Source organism: Pan troglodytes, chromosome 12 (genome assembly GCF_028858775.2).
Source record: "Pan troglodytes isolate AG18354 chromosome 12, NHGRI_mPanTro3-v2.0_pri, whole genome shotgun sequence".
NCBI lineage: Eukaryota > Metazoa > Chordata > Mammalia > Primates > Hominidae > Pan > Pan troglodytes.
Genome location: NC_072410.2, coordinates 92000088 through 92018735, shown reverse-complemented (window position 1 = coordinate 92018735; position 18648 = coordinate 92000088). Strand labels below are relative to the sequence as shown.

The 18648-nt window shown below is 39.9% G+C and overlaps 1 long non-coding RNA gene across 1 annotated transcript; it reads left to right on the top strand.

Moving 5' to 3' along the window:
- Positions 1-1784: 1784 nt before the first annotated feature.
- Positions 1785-13360, top strand: LOC134807773 (uncharacterized). The gene is made up of 3 exons (XR_010149029.1): positions 1785-1914; positions 10421-10579; positions 13110-13360. It is a non-coding gene; the product is annotated as an uncharacterized LOC134807773 (long non-coding RNA).
- Positions 13361-18648: the final 5288 nt, after the last annotated feature.

Genomic DNA, 18648 nt, shown 5'->3' with positions numbered 1-18648 from the left:
CGTGTGCAAATAACTAATGGTCTTAGGTCAAGTTCCTTGAGAAACAAACTCTGAGAAGGAGGTTTATGTGCAGCAGGCTTATTGGGGAGTGCCAGTGGGATCAGCATCTAGGAGGGAAGGAAGACAGAAGAGCTGGATAGAGGGAGGAACTGGGTAGACCTCGCAATACAGGCTGTTGCAACAGAGGCCTTGGCTGATCCCATGGTTAGCTCTGGATGACCTCTCCAAATGTCCTGCTTTCAGGCTAGGGGGCGGGCCGTTTATATTCCCAACATGGATGGGTAATTGTATGCCGGCTGCCTCTGGGGAGGAAGCTGACCCTGGACGAGGCGGTTCTCTACAGTTCAGGGAAATGAAGGGCTACGGCAAGGCAGGGACTCAGCTGAGAGCGTCAGTTGTCAGCATGCAGAACCTGTGGGGCATCGGCTACCTCAGTCCTGCATGCAACTCTTCCTGTCACCCCCCCCCATCATCCACACCAACCCACCCTGGTTTTCTTATTTTTTGAGACAAGCTTGCCAAAATGAACAAACGCCAATTTAGTTACCTAGAGAAAGGGAGGCTTCTCAGGACCTTGAGAGGCAGCATGGGTGTGATCTAAAAACTTTTGGGGTGAGATTAGAATCTCAGGTTGGGCTGTTACTGAAATTATTATCTTAGGCAAGTCGCTAAAATCTTTAGGCCCCAGTTAATTTGTCTTTAAAATGGGGCTGATGAATTAGCAGAGTGGCTGAGGAATAAAAGCAGCAATGTGGGCAGTATCTGGGACATGGGAGTGCGTGTGAATGCAGGCTCCTCCTGGGCTGGGCCCTGCCCACCTGGGGTCTGTCCCCATCAGACCCCACAGAACACTCAGGACAAGACTGAGCCACTTCTCTCCAATTCATGCTTCTCTCCTGGTAGCCAAGGTGCTGAGAGAACACTGGAAATGTCCCTGGTGGGATGTTGGTCCTGGACCAGATTCTCAGATTTCCACTTCTCTCACTGTAGTGCCAAGAAGTACCTTGGCCAATTTTCCTTTAAGAAGTGGCCAGGAAGGGAGTTTTGCAACTTGAGGCAAGTGTTGTAAGGGTAAAGGAGACCCCTCTTTGGCCTGAAGAAATTCCAAAGTCAATGTGGAGAACAACCCCGAGTGGGACTTCTGCATCACCAGTAGTGATCCCAGTCTCCCAAATAAATTTTATTAGAAGGCTGATTAACAACCAGCCTTGGCAAAATGCTGTGAGAATATCAAATGCAAAAAAAAAGTGGGACTCAAAATAATATATTCAATATGATCTCAGCTGTGTTACGCAATGTTTTAGAAAAATTCTGGAAGCAAAAATGCCAAGATGTCACAATAATTGCCTCCGTATAGTAAGACTGGCTGATTTTTTTTCATGCCTTCTTTACACATTTCTATCATTTTAAATCTTCCTACAATGAGCAGGGGTTGGGAAAGAAAAGGAAAAAGAAAATGGAAAATGCACTCCCAGCAGTGAGAGAGGGCATGGCAGTGTTTCCCACTGGTCTCTCCCACAGATGACGCCTGCAGAGGTGCGCGAGGCTGGGTGTCCATCTCACTCATCCAGCCTGAAAATGTCTATGTGAAGAAGCATAAGCAAAACAGACACTTGTGCTAATCGCTGTTCAGAGCTTGGCTGCTGAGTGTTTTCTGGGAGCTGCATTGTCAGTTGAGGGCTGCCCGCTGCGTGGGGTGGATTCCCCAGCCCTCACAGGATAATTTTATCACAGAGGACAGCATTTGTAGTTCTGCATGAGTGGCTCTCCTGGCGAGATAAAGAGGAGACAGTGAGCTGAGGCTGAGGCTGAGAAGGCTGGCATATGTGATGTCTTCGGGGATCGGAAGCTGTAAATAGCACAGAGGGACACACAGAGGCCTGTGGTGGTGGAGGAGGGGCTTGATGGGTCCTGGTAAGTCCTGTCTGTCTTCAAAACCTACTCCCCCTCTGATGGCTTCCTGCCCCTTCAGTGCCTGTGAGCCTTGCCTTGGGACCTGTGGGGCACATGCCATGCCACTGGTTGCCATGTTTTTCAAACGTTTAACCCATTATTGAGAGAATCCTTAGTAGAGAGCCAAGCCTATGGGGAATGGACATCAAATGGATATGTTTTCATGACAGGGAAAATAAATGTTAAGACTAGGAGATTTTAGAGCTGGAAGACAGTCTTTTTTATTTTTTGGACAGAGTCTCACTCTGTTACCCAGGCTGGAGTGCAGTGGCATGATATTGGCTCACTGCAACCTCCACCTCCCAGGTTCAAGCAATTCTCTTGCCTCAGCCTCCCGAGTAGCTGGGACTACAGGAGTGCGCCACCACGCCTGGCTAATTTTTTGTATTTTTAGTAGAGACGGGGTTTCACCATGTTGGTCAGGTTGGTCTTGAACTCCTGACTTTGTGATCCGCCTGCCTCGGCATCCCAAAGTGCTGGGATTACAGGCGTGAGCCACTGCGCCCAGCCTGGAAGACAGTCTTAAGATCACATTGTCCTAGCCCTTTGTTTTGTAGGGAGGAGTTGAGTTCTAGACAAGTTCATATGAAACCTTGATTTGACCCCTTTGAGTCCAGACCAAGATTCTGCTTGTGTTATGGGTTGAATTGCATTCCTTCCCCACCCCAAGAATTATGTTGGAGTCCTAACACCCAGTACCTCAGAATGTGACCTAATTTGGAGAGAGGGTCTTTACAGAGCTAATCAAAAATATAAGATGATCCAGAAAGGCCCTAAATCTACATGATTGGTGTCTTAGGAGATTTCTAATTTAGACACAAAGACAGGCATGTACACAGGGAGAATGTCATGTGAGGACCGAAGTTAATGCTGCCACAGGCCTCCTACTGAATGGAGGAGAGAGGCCTGAAACTGATCCTTCCCTGGCACCTTTGGAGGGAACGTGGCCCTGTCAACATCTTGATCTCAGACTTCCAGCCTCCAGAATTATGGGATAATTACTATTATTTAAGCCACTCTGTGTATGGTACTTTGTTATGGCAGCCCTATGAAATTAGTACAGAAAACCTCATCAGAGGAAGGATCTACAACCTTGGCCGTATAGGAGAAAGCACATCTATGAATTCTAATAATCTGTGCCAACCCTCTACCTCATGATTATTAATAACTGAGAATGAACAACTCACAGTCAAACTAGATCAAACTTGAAGCACATTTGGAAACTCAGCTGATACCCAAGGACCTGAGAAACCAAACACTGTGATTCAGTACAAGCTGGGCAGAGCAGATCTCTTGGGAGGCTGCCCTGTTCCCTAGAACGTGGCTGCCTCTGGGAGAGGAGAGAAGAACTCAGGCCAAGGTAGAGACCTAAAAGTAGGATTGTGGCTGGGAGCAGTGGCTCACGCCTGTAATCCAGCACTTTGGGAGGCCAAGGCGGGTGGATCACAAGGTCAAGAGATAGAGACAATCCTGGCCAACATGGTGAAACCCTGTCTTTACTAAAAATACAAAAATTAGCTGGGGGCGGTGGTGCATGCCTGTAGTCCCAGCTACTCGGGAGGCTGAGGCAGGAGAATCACTTGAACCCGGGAGGCGGAATTTACAGTGAGCCGAGATCGTACCACTCCACTCCAGTCTGGCGACAGAGCAAGACCCTGTCTCAAACAAAAAAAAAAAAAAAAAAAAGGAGGATTGCATTCTTTTTCTGTTCCTTCTTGAATCTCAAAGACAGGTGTCATTCAGAGGCCTAACAACGATTCCAGTGCCATTGACCAAGAAATCAAACTGAACCAGTTTGATTCAGTAACTGGGTATGTTAGCATGAGACATAGGAGAGGGGCTTATGGAAGGCAAGTGACAGATCAAATGCAAGAAATACAGTTACTTTCTTTTTTTCAACTTAAGTTTTTCTTAAATCCCTTCAGTCCAACACTTGAATTCTTTTTATTAGTAAGAAGTGAGGTTTAGGGACACCTTGTCAGAGATGCTATCTGGCTAGAACCAATCTTGGAGACAAGGGGTTCAGACCACATTTGCTTTCACTCCTTTCCTTCTTAAGCTTGCACATTGCATCTGTAGTTCACAAAACAGCGAGGGGCTCCGGATTAGAACTACCTTTTTCCCAGATCCCTTTGTCTCCAGGAAAGGGGTCTGAAATTCCAATCTGTTGACACATTGCCAAACACAGTGATTTGGCTGGCAAAATGCCATACCACAACTGTGGAAAAAAATTAGCTCTTATGATTGAAAAGCAACGTGGAGCTTGAGGGTTTATCTCCATGAAGGGGCACATGTGGATATGATGGTGCAGAGCTCTCAGAGCTGACTTCTGAGCCCAGCTGAGGAGCCCTGGCATGTAAAATGGGAGATGGAATAGATTAGCCATATTTAAATGTGTTTCTTCTCTCTTTTTACATCAGTGGAATTGTGTCTTCAAATCTTAATTGGAAGCTCAAATAAATAAATAATAATAAATGTTTAAATGAGTTGCTTTGTTTAAAAAATGGGCAAAGGACTTGAGTAGACATTTTTTCCAAAAAAGGTATACAAATGGCCTATAAGCACATGAAAATGTGCCTAACATCTGTTACATCAAGTTTAGCTTAAAGCTGCCTCCTTACATATTTTAGGTTTGGCCTAAGGTTTTTTCTGTACATCCTGAACTATAACAAGTGGAGGTGTAAACAGACTGTAGCCCACACTTGTGCCAATCACTGAATTTTGGCCAAATGTAGCCAACTGTTCAAACAGTGTTGAAATAAGGAAAATGCTGAGCTGTAACCAATCCAGCTGTTTCTGTACCTCAGTTCTGTTTTCTGTACAGTTGCTTTCCTTTTTCTGTCCATAAATCCTCTTCCACCACATGGCTGTGCTGGCTCACTCAGAAGGCTGCCTGATTCACGAATCATTCATTGCTCAATTAAACTCCTTTAAATTTAATTCGGCTGAAGTTTTTCTTTTAATAGATGGTGTCAGAAGTTGGATCAGAAATACAGCTTCTAATGACCCTCCAGGAGTGCTGAGTGACCAAAGTGAGGTACCTGCAGCACCCGTTAATCTCTCCGGGCAGCTGGGGATCAGGATCACGATAAATTATCTCAGATTTTGGAGCTCCACAAATTTGTGTAATGAGCTTTCTGAGTTTGAGCAAATTTCTGATCCAAACTGGGCTTGGAAGTTGCCACAGAAACTGGACTGGGTCCAGGATCGGATTTGACTGGCTTGGATCCAGTTAGAGGCCTCTTACATCTGACTGGGTCAGAAAGAAACTGGTAGTAAATGGTAATATTGTAGGGGGTGTAAAATTTGGCTTTTGAAAATTTGCAGGGATTTTTGTGTTCTATCACTTTGTTTCATTTTTTCTTGGTAGAAAAAAAAAAAAAAAGCATTGGCTAAGTTAATCAAGGAGACCTGAGTGCAAAGCCAATATCTTAGGTAAAAATGGGATCCTTAATTTCTGAAGAACTGAGTTCCTCCTGGCTTACACATCCATAAGTGTTAGGCCCCAGAAGCAGTGAAGTCTTAGAGAAATGGCGAAATCTTACTAAAGATAACTTAGAGTGGAACGTTCCAAATGAACAAAACTGCACTGAAGTGCATTTAAAAATGAGGACCCCCAAATTAGTCTCATCCAGGGATGCCTATTGATATGCAGAAGCTTCTAGAAAGATTTTAATATTTTTATTTAAAAACTTTACGAAAGGCAAATAAAAAGCTTAAGTGGCAATTAGTTTTAAAAAAATTAAATCTGCTAACTTTTCAGCTTAGTTACAAATCCCAATTCAAAGGAAATAGACCACAGCACCAATTGACTGGCTTTCGGTAAGTAATGGGTCAATTTTACTTGGGTAAAGAATGGGATTGTGTTAGAGGCCCTCCCCTCAGGAAAGTTCCTCTTGGTTAAAAATTGATTTGACACTATGGGATGTTTACTGCTATTCTCTTTGGATTAATCTGCATTGTACTCTTTGCTGATAGCTGTGGATGACAGGATTAGGCATGTACAGGACCATGGAACAGCGAGCTGAGTCACTAGGGCCCTCAGGGAGGAGAAACCCAGAAGCCTGACATGCCAGCAAAAGGGTAAGAATTTCTTACCAGTCAGACTCTGGCCTTTCTCTCTCTCTGTGCAAATTGGTTGAATGAATGGTAAAAAATCACTGTTTCTCTCCTCTGTAAAGTTTTGATTAATGCAAAAAAGGATTCCGAGGCTAGTCTTAAGTTGTAGCGAATCTGGTGTGCCTTGTGTGTCATTCTGTATGGTTCTGTCATAAAGAGGAGTACCTTAGGATAGAACACGGGCTTAGGACCCCATAAGCTCACTATTCAAGATGGCCCAGCAAGCTGGTCAGTAACAAACTTTGCTGCAGATCCCTGAAACAAACAAAGAACTGGATGAGCTTTCATCTTGGTTTATGTCCTTGGGAGCTTGACCTCGTAACCACGTGGCAGTACTTTCTCTTGGTCTCTGCCATCTAGGGAACAGGAATTTGGGGGTTTATGTCATAGTTAGCTCTAAAAATTATCTTTAGTTAAAAGCAGTGTAAGCTCAAAATTGACTGCTCTAGACTCCTTCTGGAAAGAGCAATGAAAGCTGCCCAATGCTACTTAGCTCAGCAACTAAGGCTTTGCCATTTTACAATGGTGGCCCCGGGTTCAGTCCTGGGTTAGGAATGAGTGCTTTCTGGTTGATATCTGCGTGGCTTTTACCATTTGTTGATTCTCTTCCCCTCCATGAACAATTTCTAGCTTCCCTTAAATTTTCCTTTCTCTGAGCTACTTTTGAAGATTCTAAGTTTCATAAAAACTGCTTAATGCCTCTTTGAAAATACCTCATACACTGTGGTTAAGTCATAAGCATAGTTGAGGCTTGTTGGTTTCACTTGTGAGGTTACTTTTGGTAAAGTTTAAAAGCCAGAAATACTGGCCATTTGGCCTGGTTAAAGTAGGGTAATAAGAATTTTAAAAGGACATTTTTTTTAGAGAGTGCCAAAGTCAGCTTAATTAAAAGTCAATATCCAAGCTATATGTATATTTAAAAGGGCTTTATGGTTTTTCTTCTCTTGGATCTTATTTTTCTGAAGAAGAAAGGTTTCTTATTTTCTTCTCAGTTGACTTAATTATTTTTCTCCATTTTTGTCTTCTTGCCATTCTTAATGCACACATAAGAGGACCTAAGATAACTTCTAATAGCCTGGGACTCCTCGAGAAAAACAGAAGAGTTGCCATAGACCCCATTTTGGTAAAAAACCTGTTTTCCTCATGGAACCCTAGGAATTGAAAGTGGATAGATTCCTCTCAAAATCTAAGGCTCTGTTCTGTTTCGCATTTGTTATTTGACAGTTTTGAGTTTTAGAGGTATCAGAAGTTACTTTGCATTATGAGAGAGGTTTGGTGTGTAATAATTAGGTAGGAAATATACTTTAGGGATGGCTAATGGCATTTATGGGGGAATATTCAGCTCTTTGTACCCTTGGATCAGAGAAGCATGCTCTTGGCCACCTAGAAGGTTGGAGATATCCCCACCCCAAATTGAGAGATAAGACTCCCTTGGGGTATGCAGTGGTTGTAAAATGGGCTAATTGGCTTTGGGTTGCCATGAAATGAAATGCACAGTAAAAGCATTGCAATGTCATCTCCCATAGCATTTCCCTTTTTTGGGGGATCCAGGATGTGATATAAAAGTGGGATGCTTAATTTTGGAGATCTGTTTTTTACTTCCAGCTGTGTCTGCTTATTAGGCCCTAGAAACTGCATGCTTTCCTGGCCCTATTCCTCGAAGGGCTCCACCCTAAAGCCAGTAATCCAATTAAGACAAACTTAAAAACTGCCAAATGAAAAACCTTACAACTACTGGATCTTCTTCTGTGTATAGTTATATACGTGTTTTTTGTGTGATGTTTATATAAAAGAGCTCTAATTAATTGGCTTAAAGAAAAACAAGCACTTAAATCACTAAAAACATTTAGTCTAAATTAGGCAGGTCAGATATTAGGTTTGCTAAATGCTTTAAGGTCATAAACTACTTCTTTGACTTTTGAAGATTGTTCAACTCTCCTGTCTTACAGCTAGGTAAGGCCTGAGGACATTGGGAGTTAGCCATGCCCCTAGCTATTCCAGAAAGAGACAGACCTTATCTGTACTTCTGTCTGGTGTCCTAGGCTCCAAGCCCAGTACATAATTAAAATCACTTACTTAGCAGGTTTTTCACCAAAAATAAAAATTGCTAAGATTTAACATTGTAACAGGTAATTAAAACTGCTGAAAAACATGCAAGTTATGTAAGGAAAATAAAATGTGTTTTTAGTAAAAGATTATAAGAAGGCATGGGAATGTAAATTTTTGCCTAGTTTAAAGGGTTAAAGGATTGTTTTAAATTAGATAGGATAAAGCTAAAGGTTTGAACAAGTTGTGAAAGATTTCTGAAAAACTAATTGTAAAAGATTCTGTGTATGAATACATTGGCTAAATTTAAAGGAGTACTATGCAGTTTTTTCTGTAAATTGAACATTGGAATGAAAGCACACCAGGGTTTTCTTAGAGCATTTATCTGCTCTTTAACAAAAATGTTTCAAGGGTTGTAGAAGGTGTATGAAAATCTCACCGTATGGTCAAACTGATTAAGATTGATAAATTTGTCTATAAGCTTTTATTAAAGATTGGGGTTAACATTAATGGTACACTAATGGCGGGGCACAGTGGCTCATGCCTGTAATCCCAGCACTTTGGGAGGCTGAGGCAGGCAGATCACCTGAGGTCAGTAGTTCAAGACTAGCCTGGCCAACATGGAGAAACCCCATCTCTACTAAATACAAAAATTAGCCGAGTGTTGTGGTGCATGCCTATAGTCCCACCTACTCAGGAGGCTGATGAGGCAGGAGAACTGCTTGAGCCCAGGAGGCAGAGGTTGCAGTGAGCTGAGATCACACCACTGCACTCAAGCCTGTGCAACGGAGTGAGACTCCACCTAAAAAAAGAAAAAGTACACTAATGCAAGGGTAGAATTTGGCTTTCTCTTCTCTCTTAAACAAGAGTTTCATGTAGTATTAAAGAATAATGAAATATTTTTGTTTGCCTTTTGAATACCAAAAAAAGAAGGGGAAGACAAAAGATAGATTGTTTGGAAAACTGTCTTCTATCAGTGAGTAAATGTTTTTGCCTTTTTAAAATTTTTGAGACATCATTTTGGCTAAGTGAATGACTTACAGTAACCTGGATTTTTATTTCATAATATCAAGTGTTTTAAACCTTTAACATATTTGATAGGCTTCCCGAAATCAAATTTCAGCTTTAAAATTATCTTTTCTGACCTCTAACTTTGAGATGCTATAGAGGGTCCCTGAAGCATTCAAAAGAGAGGGAAACAGGATTATTTGACATGTTAAGTTACATGGGAAGCTTTGTCAAAATAAAAATTAATGTTTAACCCCCTTCAGTTTATATTTTAGTGAATATTAATATATGTTCCAAAATTATATGGGATTTCTAAAATTTTAATATGTCCAAGTATATACTATCAATCATAATTATGGTTATTAAGTTATTGTAAACCACAGAAATAACCAAATTTCTTTGTCAATTGTGTCTTTAACTGTGACTACTTAAAGTCAATTCACAGTTAATTCCTTAATGCTGATGCAGTTTCTGAAAACTTCACCAGCACGCAAAATCCTGGAATATGGTGTCTTTTAGGAGGTTCATGAAAGGATGGAAAGGACCCTGAAAAGTACAAGTTTCTGATAACTTTAAAATCATATCATTTGGACTGGGTAAGAATTCCTAGAACTTTAATGAGAAGACTGACTGGTTTATAAAACGGCTAACCCAAGTAGAACAAAAATTAATTGAATACCAAGAAAATACTTTGCCAGATTTTTATGCTAAATCAGCTGATACTGAAATTGTTCAGATATACAATTTAAATGAACTCCACGATCTAAGTTAAATTACCTATGATAAACCATCAGTCATCAGTGCTATGCACCTAAATTGGAGAAATATCTGGTATTCAGGAACACAAAAGTCCAATGTTAATTAAGCACGGCCTCATGGAGAACCAGGACAGCTGCCTTGTCCTTCCTGAGTTCTTAAAGCTTTTGTTTTTAAAGGTCTACATTCTCTGACTCATCATGGAAAATAAAATAATTTAAATTAAATATATATTGGTGCGGTGACTTCTAAATTGAATAGTTTATGACTGATGTTTAGTTTATTGACCCATATTCCTGGGAAGACAATCAAAGCTTCAGGTATATTTTGCTATCTGATGGGCCATTTAAACATTTACAGAGGAATTTCATTCAATTATCATTTTCAATGCTTGCTTTCTGGTTGTATAAAAGTTGTTTTCCCATCCAAGAGGGCTGATGTTATAACAGTAGATTATTATGCCACAGTATAATTTCACCAGGTAAAGAAAGCTTTTATGGTTCCCTGACTGAGGATAATCAATCCCTTCATAATTTAGAATCCAAAGATTGGATCTTCTGAGAAGATCAGAGAAAGACTGCCCTTGCCATCCACACTGCAACAAAACTTCAGAACCTTGAACCTTGGGTTCATAATCTCACAACAAAGAAGGGTCCCTCCATGTTCTTGGAGCTGTACACCCATTGGAACTCTTAAGGTAAAGCTAACCAAGGAAGTTTCTCCCCAGAAGACGGGATCCTTAATGTGAACAGCTTTTCCCAATATCACAGATCAAGATTTCTCTACTATCATGAGACTCTTATCTTTGAATATTTTCCCTTCCTTATGCCTCTATAAACACTAGGAGTGAAAAGGGGGTGTGTTGTGTACACTTATAGGGTATGCTTTTATTTGTGAAGGATTTTGCAGCCAGCGTTATACATGGATAACTTTATACCTTGATGGATGAAAGATGAGGGACCAATGTAGGTGAGAAACTTTAATGGTACATACATTGCCTCCTAATCAGTCAGAAATAAAACATTAGTTCATTCCTCTTAATCCACATCATAAGTTCAAGAGAATATTGCCAGGAGTCCTTCATTCTTCTAGAAGGGCATCATTTGTTAGGTCCTTTTTCCATGGTTTGGAGTAAAAGAAGGAATGATTTAAAATGTATCTCTCATGATAAACTCTATAGCAGATTCTACTGTAAAGGCTATAGTTATACAACAGAATTTAAATTATCTTGTGAAAGTTATGCTAACTAATCAAATTGCTCTAGATTATTTACTGGCTAAACAGAAGTATCTGTGCAGCTGCTGGCACTTGTGGCCTGTGGAGAAATACATCACATCAGGTATTATAGAGATTCCGTTGTAGGGGACTAGCCAAGAGGCTGCTTAGTTAAGTAGGTAGACTCTTTATCTAGCTCATTCTTTGATCTATTTGATTTTATATGGTTTGGTTTATGGGGACCCTGGGTAAGGCGAATACTGTAAACTCTTGGTATTATCCTCCCAATGGTCATAATAGTAGTCTCCCTGGTGTGCTATATTCTCTCAAAGGTTTTAAATGTTTGCGTGCAGCCATCTCTAAAGGGTCAAATGGTCTGTCTTCAACTGGCATGACAAGATCTGAAAGAAAAGTGTGATCATGAGGACACCACAACCTATGAATGACATGCTGAGACTGGAAACTCAAAATGATGGTAACTGAGAGTGCTGCTAAGGTCCTAAATTTTGGTTACACTCTCACCTAAGAGAACCTGAACAAAAAGGGAATTTTTTTTAACAAAATTATGAGAGGCCATTGTTTTGGACTGAGCTTATGCACTAGGCCCCAACAGACCAAACCAAACCAAAACAGAGTCACTAGTGCTAAATGTGACATAATCAAACTAAGACTTTAAGGAAACACATAGGTCCTAGAATAGACCAGGTTTTGTTTTTCTCCTGTAAACAGGACGTTCCAGCATAAGGAGATACTCTCTCTTCAGTCAGTCCTTGTCCCCACTTTGCAAAACCCACTGTTCTACTGTTTCCCAATGAGTTTCAAGACCAAATAAGTATGTTTACGACGATGATAGTGACATTAATGACTAAAGTTTTGGCCAATCTCTCAAAATTGAGATGACCATCAAACAAGGGGAATTGTTAAATCAAGTTCAGCCTAAAGCTGCCTCCTTACCTATTTTAAGTTTGGCCTAAAGGTTTTTCTGTACATCCTTAATTATAACAAGTGGAGGTATAAACAGACCATAGCTTACACTTCAGCCAGTCACCGAATTTTGACCACTCAAATGTAGCCAACTGTTTGAACCATGTTCAAATAAGGCAAATGCTGAGCTGTAACTGGTCCAGCTGTTTTTGTTTTCTGTACCTCACTTCTGTTTTCTGTATGTCACTTTCCTTTGAATCTTCTTCCACCACATAGCTGTGCTGGAGTCTCTGGGCCTACCCTGGCTCAGAAGGCTGCCTGATTCACAAATGGTTCATTGCTTAATAAACTCCTTTAAATGTAATTTAGCTGAAGTTTTTCTTTTTATCACTTCATAAGCCACTAGAGAAATGCAAATCAAAACAGCCAGATCCTACTTTACACCCATTAATATGACTATTCCCCAAAACAAAACAAAAATAAAAACAAACAAAAACCAGAAAACAACAAGCATTAGTGAGGATTTGGAGAAATGAAAACATTTATGCACTGTCAGTAGGCATATAAGATGGTAGAGACACAGTGGATAACACTATGGCAGCCGCCCCCCCAAAAATGGAAATATAAATACCATATGATCTAGCAATTTCACTTCTGGGTATACCCAAAAGAATTGAAAGGAAAGACTCAATCAAATATTTGTACAACCCATGTTTACAGCAGCATTATTAACCATACCCAAAGGATGAAAGCAACGCTAGTGTCCATGGATGGGTAAATGGATAAATACAATGAGGCAGACATATACAATGGAATATTATTCAGCCCTAAAAAGGAAGGAAATTCTGACATATGCTCCAACATGGATAAACCTTGAAGACATAATGTTAAATAAAGTCAACCTTTCATAAAAGGACAAATACTGTATGATTCCACTTATAGGAGCTACCTGGAGTAGTCAATTTTATGTTACATACATGTTACCACAATTTTTTAAAAAAGAGCTGCTCTCTTTGAATTTTTAAATCTGTATTTTTATGTGTTTGATTTTTTAAATAAGATTTTCCCCCATTTCTCACCTACCCTAGACATATGGCCCTAAAGCACCTCAGAAGAAGCTGAAGGAAATCAGCCTCCATAGCTTTCAAGCCCCTGGACTCCTGGAGCCAGAAGTTAATTCACACTCTGATCTCAGAGAAGTTCAAGACTTTCAGCAGAACTTTTCCTGGCCAGGGCATTTTTGCCCCTGAGATATGTCATTAAACATGTAACCAGGAACTTCTGTTCTTACCCCTGTCCTTCCCTTCACCTTTTATAGTTACTAAATGCAATGTTTTATTTTTCCAAGTACAAAACAATAAAATAGTTATAAAGAAATAAAGAATTCTTAAGAAAATCTCTATATAAAATGAATTTAAAGTCTATCATAAAACTCACCTTAGAATGAAAATAGCTTAATCTTTAAAGTAGGTACACCCTATTCCTGAGAAATACTTATCTGATTAGTAGAGATACATTTCTTTTTGAGTCTACTCACCCCATATAGACAAATGCTCCCATGTCAGATTACCAGGTTAATTGCAGCAGGACCTGTAAATAGTTTGATTTTGACCCTTCCGGGACTTGTATGATTTAAAGCTATGGTTTTTCCTGGTTGTTCCTGAGATAAAATTGGCTATGGACTGTGGGAAAGAGGGGATTTCTCTTGATTTCAAAATTGTATGTGAGAAAGAAACCTCTCCAAGTTTTCATAGTATAGATTTTTTTTTAAACAAAAGGTGTGAATCTAAACTTGATGATACAAAGACCTGTGATCTATTCATGTAAATCCTTTGAAGGGGAATTATTTTGTTTTATTTTGTTTGAAGAGATTTTTGTAAGATTTTTCTAGACTGAATTTGGAAGCAGCTGAGAATCTGGCCCATTATGTTTTGATAGAGATATAATATTCAGATTTCCAAATGGGCAATATTCCATTTCTGAAACTTCTTTTAAAATGTGTTTTTGAATCTAGTTGGGTCCTATGAAGAATCACATGCAGATAACATACTACAGCACTGGTTAACATTCGGGGCTGTCCTTTTCTCAATGTTAGACACTCTTCTTTGGTGATGATGCCAGGTGCTTAGGGAGTTGCCCACATATATAATTTCTTAAATGGAAATTCTATCAATGATAACTTGTTTTGGAGAATATTAATTTGAAGGGAGCTTGCATTCCAGGGATGTAGACTCAGCACTATTCATAAAATTCTTTCTGAAATTAGTTTCTCTCTGTTTTTAATGTGTCTTTCTCTGTACATATATTTAAATGCAAACTGGATTGAAAGGTATTTAGGTAAATGGGGTAAAATGAAATCAAGGAAAGCTTCTAAGAGGAGGGAAGACACATAGACAGTGATTTCAGGAGCAGAGAGACACAGTTCAGCAGTGAAGAAAGGGGAAGGAAGGGCTTTTTAGAAAGTATGAGCCTGGCTGGGCGCAGTGGCTCACTCCCGTAATCCCAGCACTTTGGGAGGCCAAGGGGGTGGATCATGAGGTCAGGAGTTCAAGACCAGCCTGGCCAAGATGGTGAACTCCCGCCTCTACTAAAAATACAAAAAAATTAGCCGGGCATGGTGGCGGGCGCCTATAATCCCAGCTAGTTGGGAGGCTGAGGCAGATAATTGGTTGAACCCGGGAGGCAGAGGTTGCAGTGAGCTGAGATCGCACCACTGCACTCCAGCCTGGATGACAGAGTGAGACTCTGTCTCAAAAAAAAGAAAAAGAAAAAAAAGAAAGTGTGAAGCCCGTGGATGATGGGTAGTAAATCCATTCACCTGTGTCAAACAGACCCTGAATCAAGCAACATCTGAATGTAGGTAAATTATGATACATGCCCTTGGGGTAATAGTATGAAGCCATTACAATTAATTTCATTAAGACTGGAGTATAGCAGTTGTTCACGCAATTTAATAACTAGGCAAATGTAGTTTTATAACAATTATGCAAAAAGAAAAAAGAACCTAGGACTTGCAAAACACAACCTATATTTTCTTCCTTAATCATAGGATAATAGGGTTTTTTTTTAATCCTTATTGATTTTTACATTTTTATTACCTATTTCTTCAAGATAAAAATAACTGTTTTACTTGTTTTCAAATTAAAGAGTTGGGGGGTAGAGGTGCAGGGCAGGGGCTTTGAGTTTGAGAGAACCCACTGTTTTAAAAAATTTAGATATTTGATTAATTTTCTATTCTTAGAGTTGTCACACAACTTTTATAAAAAGGCAAGATAATTTTGTAGAAGAATAAATTTTAATAAACACTTGATCTAAATTAGCTGTATCCTAAAAATTATAGTAAATTTATATTGGAACACATAGGCAGTACTATTAAATAATTTTTTGAAAAATGAAAATAAATTCAGATAAATTCATAAATGTAAAGATGTGGAGAAAAAAGATTGGATGGAAATATTTCAAAATTCAGGTTACCTCTGAACAGCAGTGTTATCAGCAACTTATTTTCATCTATGGACATTTCTATATTTTCCAAGTTGTTCATAAAGCATGTATATTACTCTTAAAATTAGTGAAAAGACCTTTTAGCAAATTTTTTTGTTACTATGAAAAACAGTGTGTTGATTCCTCAAAAAATTAAATATAGAATTAACATATGACCCAACAATTTCACTTCTGCCTATAAAACCCAAAATATATAAAAGCAGGGACTCAAAGAGATATCTGTGCACTCATATTCACAGCAGCATTGCTCCCAATAGCCAATGGTGAAAGCACACAAGTGTTTGTCTATGAAGGTACAAACAAATGATGTGTAGTATATATACACAGTGGAATATTGTTCAGCCCTAAAAAGAAAGTCTGACATCTGTTCCAATGGCAATGAACCTTGGAGACATAATGCTAAGTGAAATAAACCAGTCACAAAAAGGCAAATACTCTATGATTTCACTTATATGAGATATTTAGAGTAGCCAAAATCGTAGAGACAAAAAGTAGAATGGTAGTTGCCCAGGAGCCAGAGAGAGGAGATATTGGGGAATTAACATTTAATGGGTATAGAGTTTCATTTTTGCAAAATGAATAGAGCCCTGGAGATGAACAGTGATGATGGTTGCACAATACTGTGAGTGTATTTAATATCACTGAACTGTACACTTAATAATGGTTAACATGGTAAACTTCATGTTATGTATATCTTACCACAATTAAAATATTTTAATTCAATTTGAATTCAAATTCAGATAACAATAGGAACCCAGATAAAATGATAAAGTTGGTGATGAAGTTGGAAAATGATGTGCCAAGTCACAAAGAGCCTTGAGCTCCCAGCTGATCTGTGACGTCAGAGCCGTGGGGAGGAGATGTGGAGAGGTGGGCTGGGGAGGACCAGTCTGGCCACTATGCTCAGGATGAGTTGGGCAGGATTAGCAGGCGAGAGGGAGGGAGCCAAAAGTTATCCCAAGAATTATGTCCTGGATGCTCTGCCTATGTCTCCATGTTTATGAATAGTGAGACACAGACTAAGAGAAGTGGTTTACCCCATGTCCTAGCACTAGCAGGTGCCAGAGGCCTGTCTTGAGCTCAGATGGATATGACCCCATATCCCTGCTCTTTCCTTCATACTATCCTACCTCCATATATTATAAATGGAAAAAAAGGGGGAAAGTGGTGGGAGGGGAGAAGATGATGGACAGAATGGAAAGAAAGAAAACAAGAATAAGGAGAGGGAGAGCCAGCAGACAGGATAAGATTCAAAGCTGCAAATAAAAACAAACTTTTAAATAAGGCCCTAAGGCTGCATTGAAATTTTGACAATTATGGTTTGTCAGTATGGTAACTGATTCATAATTATTTTATGGGAGTTTAGCAACTCTATATGTAACTGGTGCAGAACAGTTGTAGAGTTGTTAATCCTGAATGTTTATTACCCACCATTTCATAAATAGCTTAATAAATCTAAACAAGTCGAATTTATGCGGATGGTTATGGCATTCTATTCAAATTTCAAGCAATTACAATAAAAACACATCTATTGAGGGAAGAGCAGTTTTGTTGTTTTTTAAGTTTGATACTGGAGGATGGCTGACACTTGACATCTCCTTGAGCTGGTCTTTGCTCCGTGTCTGGGCCCAGGGGGTAGGGGCAGGACAGCAATCAGAGGCTGTCTTTGAGTTGTTGTCTGCCAAGGAGATGGAGTGAGATACAGGTTGTCATTTGCCAACATGTTTAAGGATCTAAGTTCCTGGTGGTCATGACATTTCAAGGCTCGCCTTGGACCCTGCTGTAGTAGAGTATTCCATCCCCCAGGTTGGGTAGGTGTTGGGCATTTTCTAGAAAGTGAATGATTTGGGAAGGGCCAGGAGCAATGATTTCTCTCCTCATAGCTCCTTTCAAGGTCATGGACTTCTTGGTCACTGCTAGGAGTTCAATGCAGCCTACAATACAGGGTTGTAGGTAGAATCAGAAAGAAGAGAACCTCTGCCCCCAGCAACTGCCCAACAAACTTAATGGTATTACTTACCTCTAGATCCATGCATTTTCTCTTACTCCTGATACTTTGCCTTTCTTTCATTGTTGCCTATTAGGGAGGCAATTGGTTGAGGGTGATGCAACAAGGTGGGTGGGTGGGAGAGGGAGAGACACAGAGAGAGAGAGAGAGAAAGAAAAGTAAAAAAGGCAAGGGATGAAAAGAGTCGCCGACCTGGCCCCAGCCCGGGCTCTTATCCTTACTGTGTGCCTTGAACAAGTCACTTCTACTGCTGCATCTCAGTGTCCCCTTTCAGTGCTGACATTCTGTGGTTCTGTGATTCAGTGAAAAGGAACAGCAGGTGAATTAGAGATAGCCGAAAGAGGTGCTCCACAGAGGAGGAGCCCTGTCCAAATTGGAGACAAGACTTTACCTTACCAAAGATAGAAGTCTGACTCTACCTTCTTCCAGCTCAAATGTTGGTTGAGAAGCGACCTCTTCACTGTGAAGTGCAATATTCGAAACTACACATGCGTAAGACTCATTCTCTCCCTCCCCAAGAGTTTGAATCTAGCAAAGTAGGAGATGCTTACTCAGGTAATTACAGCACAAGGAGGTAAATGCAAATAGACATTTTGAAGGAAATGGTTTAGGTGTACAGAGAAGGAAATTTACTTGTTTGAATGGGAGAAGGATGTGTTTAGGTCATCCATCATGGAGAAACTGATATTTAGCCTAGGTCTTCAAGGATGAGTGAATAGACATCCCCCAATAGAAAAGAAAATAGGAGAAGAGCACCACACGTAAATGGAACAGCAAAGGCAAAGAAGAATGGGAGAACATTTATTTACTTGCTATTTGCCAGGTATGTTTGTGATCACTATGGATACAATAGTAAATAAGACAGTCTCTGATCTCATGGAGTTTACAGTCAAGTGGGTGGCAACAGGTATTAAACAAGTATTCATATACATGAATACAGTGGTCTTAGAAAATGGAGATGTCTGTGTGCCTGAAGTGTAAGGTATGTGGTGGGGAGAAACTGGACATAAACTTTAAAAAATATACAAAAGGTTGTGGAGTGTCTTGAGTGTAGTGTATTTTATCCCTTGGGTAGTAGGACACTAACAAAGATGTTGTTAGTGGTGAAACATTAG